This window comes from Austrofundulus limnaeus, unplaced genomic scaffold, assembly GCF_001266775.1.
Source record: "Austrofundulus limnaeus strain Quisiro unplaced genomic scaffold, Austrofundulus_limnaeus-1.0 Scaffold21, whole genome shotgun sequence".
Lineage (NCBI taxonomy): Eukaryota > Metazoa > Chordata > Actinopteri > Cyprinodontiformes > Rivulidae > Austrofundulus > Austrofundulus limnaeus.
Genome location: NW_013952423.1, coordinates 2929613 through 2937221, shown reverse-complemented (window position 1 = coordinate 2937221; position 7609 = coordinate 2929613). Strand labels below are relative to the sequence as shown.

The window sequence follows — 7609 nt, the reverse complement described above, 5'->3', positions numbered from 1 at the left end:
GGAAATGAACAAAAAGCTGGCTGAACCCTAAAATTAGCAGGATGGTAGCTAAAAGTTGTGTATGTGAAAAAACAAGGTTAGTCAAAAGCTAAAAAAATCAAACAACTAGCTAAAAATATCAAAGAGAAATGGAAATGAACAAAAAGCTGGCTGAACCCTAAAATTAGCAGGATGGTAGCTAAAAATTATAAATATAAAAACATTAGGCTAAGTAAAATCTAAAAACAGCAAAAAGCTAGTTGAAAGCTAAAAGCAACAAAAGGCTAGCTGAAAGCTAAAATTATCAGGATGATAGTTAAAATATACAAATGAGAAAAGGCTAAATGCTAAAAGGCAAACACATGGTCATGACTGTTGTTTTTACAGATATGAAGGTAAAGTCTGGTGTGGTAGTAGCTGACAGTCTTCCTCAGCAGATGCTCTGAGCTAACAGAGCTAACAGCGCTAACAGAGCTAACAGAAGGAGGAGAGTGACAGTCACATATCAGCGTTTTCATCCAGAGGCTAAAAATAAACGTGTTGTTTGTGATGTAGCGGCTGAACTCACTGTGAGGGAAAACAAAGAGGCCCAGAACCAACAGAACTGGGCATCAAACAGAACCACAGCTGCACCACGCACACGCCTGAAGCTGCGCGTGTGTTTGTGTTGGCCTGGAGAAGTGTAAACGCAGGAAGAAGAGCCTGAAGTGGTGCAGCGTGGTCCTCCCGAGGAAACAGAAACAACCAGGTTCTGCTGCAGGAACCGGGCTCAGAACCACAGATATACTGAACCAACCAGGTCCTGTTTGCAGGAACAACATCCTCTCTCAGTCCCAGCCCAGTATTGTTCGGTTCTGGTACCATAACAGGTTTTGGAGACCTGCTGCCATGATTCCCCACTGAACTGCAGCTGCTTCATGGCCTCTGCTCACCTCCAAACATCCTCCATCCCATAACTCAGCTGACAGGTCTCATAAATCCCTGAGCCTCGGCCTTCATCTGTGTGAGGAGATGGAGGGAGGGGGCGGGGCTTGTTTCAGGGGATTATGTCAGATCCTTCCACCTGGAGCTCATTTATAAACACGTCAAGTAAAAAGGAGGAACCAAATATTCTGAGGGGAGACAAATGAAAACATGCAGAAGTGGATTTAATCTCAGAGAAAATGGAGCCAGAATAAATAAAACGATTCGAGATCCCGTCATTCAGAGGCTGAGGTTTCCCAGACTTCACCTGTTCCAGGTGCTTCTTCGTTACAAAAGAAAATATAATTTAAGAACTGCTCTGAGCTGTGACGAAAGAACAGAAGACTCAAACTGACAGGACCGACAGGTGAGGAGACATTTTTAGATTTTCCTAAGAAGCAGACAGAAAAAAAAAGCTTTGGTGCTGAGTCCGACAGAACCGACACCTCTGGTGCTTCGGCTGCTTTTTCTCTGCTGTTTCTGTTGCTCCTGAGTTGTTCTGTCTAAAAATAAATTACATTTTTTTATGTTCTAGGAGTTGAGACACTTTACCAAAAACTAAACCTAATTCTAACGAGCAACATGCTAACTGCAAACAGCTAACAGGTGCTAAAACTAGCAAAACAGGAGCTAAATTGGTAAAACAGTGGCTAAATATAGCAGATGCAAAGGCTAAAGCGAGCTAAACTGGAGCAAAAGCAATAATAGCTGCTAAAAAGGTAAAATGGGAGCTAAAAGTAGCTAAAAAATAGCTAAGACTAGCAGACAGGTCAGCTAAAAGCTAAATTAGTAAAACAGATATAAAACTAGAATCAGAAAAGCAGTAATTAAAGAGATGCTAAAATAAAATAAGCAAACCTGTAGAAAGAAACTAGGGAAATAAGTGAAATAGTAGCTAAAACAAGCCGAATAGTCAGAATTTATGACAGATCCAGAAAAAAAGCAACAAAAACTAAAGAAAAACTGAAGCTAAATTACTGAACAAGCTAAAACTGATTGGTAGGAGAACACCAACTACAAGTTAAACGCAGTAAGACTTAAGCTAAAATGAGCATAACAGTAGCTAAAGAGATGCTAAAATAAAACAAGAAAAAGAAGTAAAACGGTAGCTAAAAGTAGCTAAACGTAGCAGGATGGTAACAGTTTGCTTCTAATCTTGTGCTCAGGAAAGAATTTTCCTTCTTTTGATGTGTTTTTGCTAAATGAGGAAGAACTTCAACGTTTAAAGAACTCTGGAAAAAGAAACCACACGGATGTTTCTGATGGAGTCCGATGTTTCCAGCCTGATAACCAGGAAGCAGAACCGTCTGGCTGTTATCTCCGCAGCTCCAGAGGACTCAGCTGCACGCAGAAAGTAAACAGTCCAGAACTAATTGTTACCACGTCTCTGTCAGCGGGATGCACGCCGCTGTTCCAGGAAGAAGACGGAGCCCGCCGTGATTTAATGAGCGCACGAGCTGTGAACGTGAGAGGCCGGTGGGCTCCGGAGTTAACGGGAAACGAGCTGAAAGAGGAGGACAGGGCAGCGAGGTGAAAATTAATCTTTTAGCTTTTTAAATATCTGGAAACTTCAATGGTTGTGACTTATTTCACATAAAGGAAAAGTCGTTTTTAGTGGTTTATTGCGCACAGTTTCCACTGAAAACTACATTTCCTGTGAAATAAAACTGAATCTTTTGTCCACGTGGTTTTCGTCTCGTCACACATGAAGGAGGCGAGGACGGCTCTCCTGAGGACGATCCACAGCTGGGAGCTCTTCGGCGCTCTGATTTAAGACTCTTCATCGCTCGGCTGATGCGAGCGCTGCGACCCCAGAGGTCAGACGTCCCCACAGACTCAGAACGACTGGTCCAGTTCCACCTGGACTGGACGATAGAACCAGACCAGCAGATGAAGGCCTCCGTTTGTCCCGGAGCTTCCCGCGCTTTGTCTTCCAGTGAAAAGAGATCTGAGCGTCTTCGTCCCGCAGGAACCGAAAAGCCAACATCAGAGGGGCGCAGTCCTCCGGCCAAACCAGTAAATCCACTTTAATCTTCACAGCTAAAAGGGGGGAAAATGTTTTTTTGGGGGGTTTTCTGGCAAACGGATCAGACACTAAACCATTTCAAAGCTGCCTCACCAAACATTGGGTGTTAGGTTGGTCTGAGGTTTGTCTCTGGAGGACAGGACGCTACAACTTCTGCTCTGTACCAACTTATAAACTTGAAGAAACAACCTGCAGACAAATTCAAAGAAACGGTCCAAATTATTGTAGAAGAGGAGTAAAAACTAAGAGTTTGAAACATTTTGAAGTCTGTTGTTGGTGTGAAAATGTCTCTGGAGCTGCATTAAATGTATTTTAAAGCTGCAGGTCAGAAATCAAACAGAAGAACACGGACAAAACAGAATTTAGAAAGAAGTGAAACCGTTTTGTTGTTTATCGATGTCTTTATTTAGGAAAATGTTGCGTAACCAGAGATAAAGGAACTAAAAGGATAATATTATTTAACATTGCTGCTGCCCTTGGGTCAAAATGACCAGGAGGATTAATGGCAGCAGCAAAAACCTGATTAAAGAACTGTTTTGACTCAACAGTTCTCAGCCTCCTCTCATCAGTATTTACAGCTACCAGTTTCAGTTTCTATCCTCCCCAAATCCTCATCTGCTYCCTGTAAACCTCCCCTCCCCCACCGCTGCCTCCGCCTGCAGCTCCTGCCTCCTTTTTCCTCCTCTTTTCATTTATTCATGCATCCAGGAGCTGCTGAGTCCACAGACGGGCMGAGAGAATCAATGCAGGTCTAAAACCAGCTAAAGCTCGTCTGAAAACAGCCGATTGGTTTCTTTTTATTCTTTACACGACGAAACGTCGTTAAACTTAATGTCCGCCGGCRTCTGAATGCAGCGCGACTGTTTATCAAGGGTTTATCAGCTGAACAGAGCCGAACAAATCCAGCAGGTTTGTTTGAAAGAAGCCGAGGCTCCGTTTGCTCGTCTTCATCACCAACAGAAGCTCCAGCGACACAAAACCTGCAGATTTATCTTTAACGTTCAGCTTCCATACAGAAAACCAACAGAACAAAACTAAACTGACTGAAATAGCAGCTAAAATATAAAAAAAGGCAAAAGGCTAGCAAAAATCCAAGAARTAAAACAATAGCTGGAAGTAGCAAAATGCTAACTATTAACTACAAGAACAACACTCACTAAAACTAAAAAAATACTAACTAAAATGTTAATAAAACAACAGCTAAAAGTAGCAAAATGCTAGGTAAAGATTAAAACTAGCAAAATACTAACAAAAAGCTGCCAAGAAGTAAAACAATAGCTAGAAGTAGCTAAATGCTAGCTATTAGCTACAAGAAATGCAAAACAATAAACTAGAAAAAGGCTAACTTAAATGTTAATAAAACAGCAGCTAAAAGCAGCAAAATGCTAGAATAAAGTAGCAAAATGTTAGCYGAAAGTAAAACAAGAGCAAAATRYTAGCTAAAAGAAGCAAACCTTAGTAAATCTCCAGGTACAAGTGTTAAAAAGCTAAAAGTTAACAGTAGTAAAAGGCTAGCTAAAAGTTAAAATTTGTGTAAAACTGAAATRTTTAAGTAGTGAAAAGATAGCTCTAAGCTAAACGCTAAATTGTAGCAAAACACTACCTATGAGCTACAAGTAGCAGAATGGTAGCTAAAAGCTAATGGAAGCTTTAAAAAAAGAAAAAGTAAAAATGCTGATCTCAAAATATTTCCACGGTGAAAAACATTTGTAAATAAAGTTAAATATTTTTTAAAGTATAAAGGAACAAAATGAAGGAGCTGAATGTTTGGATACAGCATAAACAGCTAAAACGATTCGTTGTGGTTCAAAAAACTGACTCAGYATTTATGACTCGTCGTGCCTTTAGCTGCTGGTTGGATGCAAACAAAAATAATTGAGTTGTGACCTTCAAACTTCAGCTGATCTGCAGCTCCAGCAGCAACCATCGTCTCTAATGAGAGGAACCTGGTTCCTTCAGCAGAGGTCAAAGGTCAAACTGAACAGTTTCAGGTTCATGAAGAACAACACTCARAGGAGAAACATCAAAAATAAAAGGTTCTGTTTAACGTAAAGCTAAAAAAATGACTGGATTAAATGTTTTAACCAGTAAAAACCATCAGCTGCTGACGATTTAAAGTAAATCAGAGTTTATTCAAATAAAAACCTGTAAAAGATCAACTATTAAAACAAACTGTTCTGTCACTGATTCACAGATTTKACCTTTGCCTCAAGGTCCATTTTCACCCAGCCGAAGCTCTGATCACAGCTTTATTTCAAAATCAGCCTGAAACCAACAGCTGAACATGCTGTCTGTTAGCAAAATATCTACTTAATGAAGCTGYCTGTAACTCATGAACCTTTGCTGCCACAGCTGAACAGAAAATGTACTTCAGCTGTTTGAAAACCTTAAGTGTTGAAAGATTTAAGTGTAAAAAGTGTTTCAGTTCTTTGACTCGGCTCTGTAGTTAAATGTGTGAAAGCTAAAAATAAAAGCTTCCTCACATCTTTTTTTTCTTCCTGGTTAATTTATTCTCATCTTTTTCTCTCGTCTTTAATCCGAGCTGCAGGAGTGATGAAGAGCAAAGCTCCTGAAGAGCCGACGCCTCCTTGTTGAACTCGGACTGCAGCGGACCGGGCTCGGGGCAGCCGGTTCTACAGAACCAGGGTCACAGGTTCAACAAGCTGCTGAGATYTTGGAGTTCCACAGAAAAACTCTGTTTTATTATATTCTGCTTTGAAATCACCTCAGGTTCTTAATAAAATCTGCTTCAGCTACTGGATCTGCTTTTGTCTCCTTGTCTTACTTTTAGGTTTTAACTAGCCTTTCGCTACTATTAGCTTTTAGCCTTTAGTTTCTTTAGTCTGTCCTGCTGTTAAATGAGCTCCTCAGACACTTTGTGACGTCACACATCTGATTTATATTTCATCTGGTTCCAGAGCAGCGGTACCACACAGCACCAGGTCCGTTTCTAAATATAAACATGGACTCCCAGAGGAGGAAGAGGAGGAGGAGGAAGAAGAGGGGGAGGAGGAGAATGCTCAACTGTCAGACATGATGTGGTTCAGAAACAGATGTTGGCTGAAGCTAAAAGAAGCAAAAACTAGCAATTGGTTAGCTAAAGCTAAATATAGCAAAATGCTGGCTGAAGGGCTCGACACACGGGCAGCGACAAACTACAGCGATATCGCAGCCAGGGTGAAACCCGACACACGGGACGCGATAGTGATCGCAGCGTTGCGAATCGCGCTCTCRGGTCGCTTGTCTTCACAAAATTTGATTGGTTCTTGACTCTGAAGGCAGATGTGCATTACAGACGTGTAAACTAAACAAATCTTGCGATGCTAATGATATTGAAAAACAAACACACATCAAGATACAGTTTHATGAGGAAAAACTTACCATAAACTTCACCCTGGTGCCAATAAATTCCCACAAAGCTTTTTTAGTATCACTTGGTGAAAGTGTTAGCTAACTGCAGTGTGTAGCATACTCTCCTCTCATTGGTCAGTCAGTGAAACCCTCGCTGATTGGTTGTACGCTAAGCGACAGCGACAAAAGTTGAACATTTTTCAATATGTCGCGTCGCAAGCTCGTGTGTGCACGTCTACGTGTACGTGTGCGAAATTTCACATGCACTMTTTTCGCCGGTCGCTTAGCTGGAGGAGGGCAAGTGATTGTTGCCTCACCGCACAGGCTCCACAGGAAATGAATGGAGAGAGAGCGACGTCGCCTTCCGTGTGTCGAGCCCTTAAGGCTAAAAGTAGCAAAAAGTTAGCTAAAGCTAAATATAGCAAAATTCTGGCTAAAGCTAAAAGTAGCAAAAGGTTAGCTAAAGCTAAATTTAGCAAAAATGCTGGTTAAAACTAAAAATTGAAAAACGTCCTCTAAAAGCCAAAAACACCTGAATCAGTTCTCAGAGCTCCATATCTTTCCAAGAGGAAAATATTAGTAAATTAATTTAAAAAATAAGTTTAAAAGCTCTAAATTCACAACACTCGTCTAAATGAGCTGAAGGTTCTGATATAAAAACAGCTAAAACATCACAAACTTTGCAGAAATAGTTTGTAAAAAAACATACATAAATTAAAAAGCAGGAGATTAAAGAGCAAAGGTTTGTAAGACCAGTTAAGATCAGTCTGAAACATAAATAAAAACAAACTTTTTGTATCTTAAAACGCAACTCGAGCCTCATTAGTGGGTGTTTATAAGATTCTCCTATTTTAAAATAAAAATGAATAAAATGTTTGAGAACTAAACCCAGACCTCCCTGAGAGTCAAATAAACATTCAAATGTGAGTTTAGGACCGACAGGTCCTGCTCCTGAGAGCTCAGACACCATTCTCTCCTTGGCTCGACAGGTAATGGCTTCCTCTGGCAGATGGAGGGGTCAAAGGTCGTACGAGCACAGAGGACGCCGCATTCCTGAGCGTCTGCATCTGATATCAGATAACCTGGAGTCTCTCTCTGAGAGGGTTTCATAAAGCCATTGTTCCTGCTGCTAACAGCTATTCTGAAGGCTGTGGCTGCTGCAGACGTCACCCTGCAGGGTTTTCAGGGCAACAGGGGGGAGGTTATGAACAGATAGTGTCTTACCTGTTGTAGATAACTGTTTAAACCACCTCAGTTTGAAGAGAGAGTTGAATTCTGACCAGACTATCT

At 41.0% G+C, this 7609-nt stretch overlaps 1 protein-coding gene and 1 long non-coding RNA gene across 3 annotated transcripts in view; one reads left to right on the top strand and one right to left on the bottom strand.

Moving 5' to 3' along the window:
* Positions 1–7609, bottom strand: part of dbn1 (drebrin 1) — a 63794-nt gene that overhangs the window by 49040 nt on the left and 7145 nt on the right. The gene's annotated exons all lie outside the window — the stretch shown is intronic.
* On the top strand, positions 2077–5729 carry LOC106514669 (uncharacterized). Its single transcript, XR_001309908.1, has 2 exons — positions 2077–2958; positions 5511–5729. It is a non-coding gene; the product is annotated as an uncharacterized LOC106514669 (long non-coding RNA).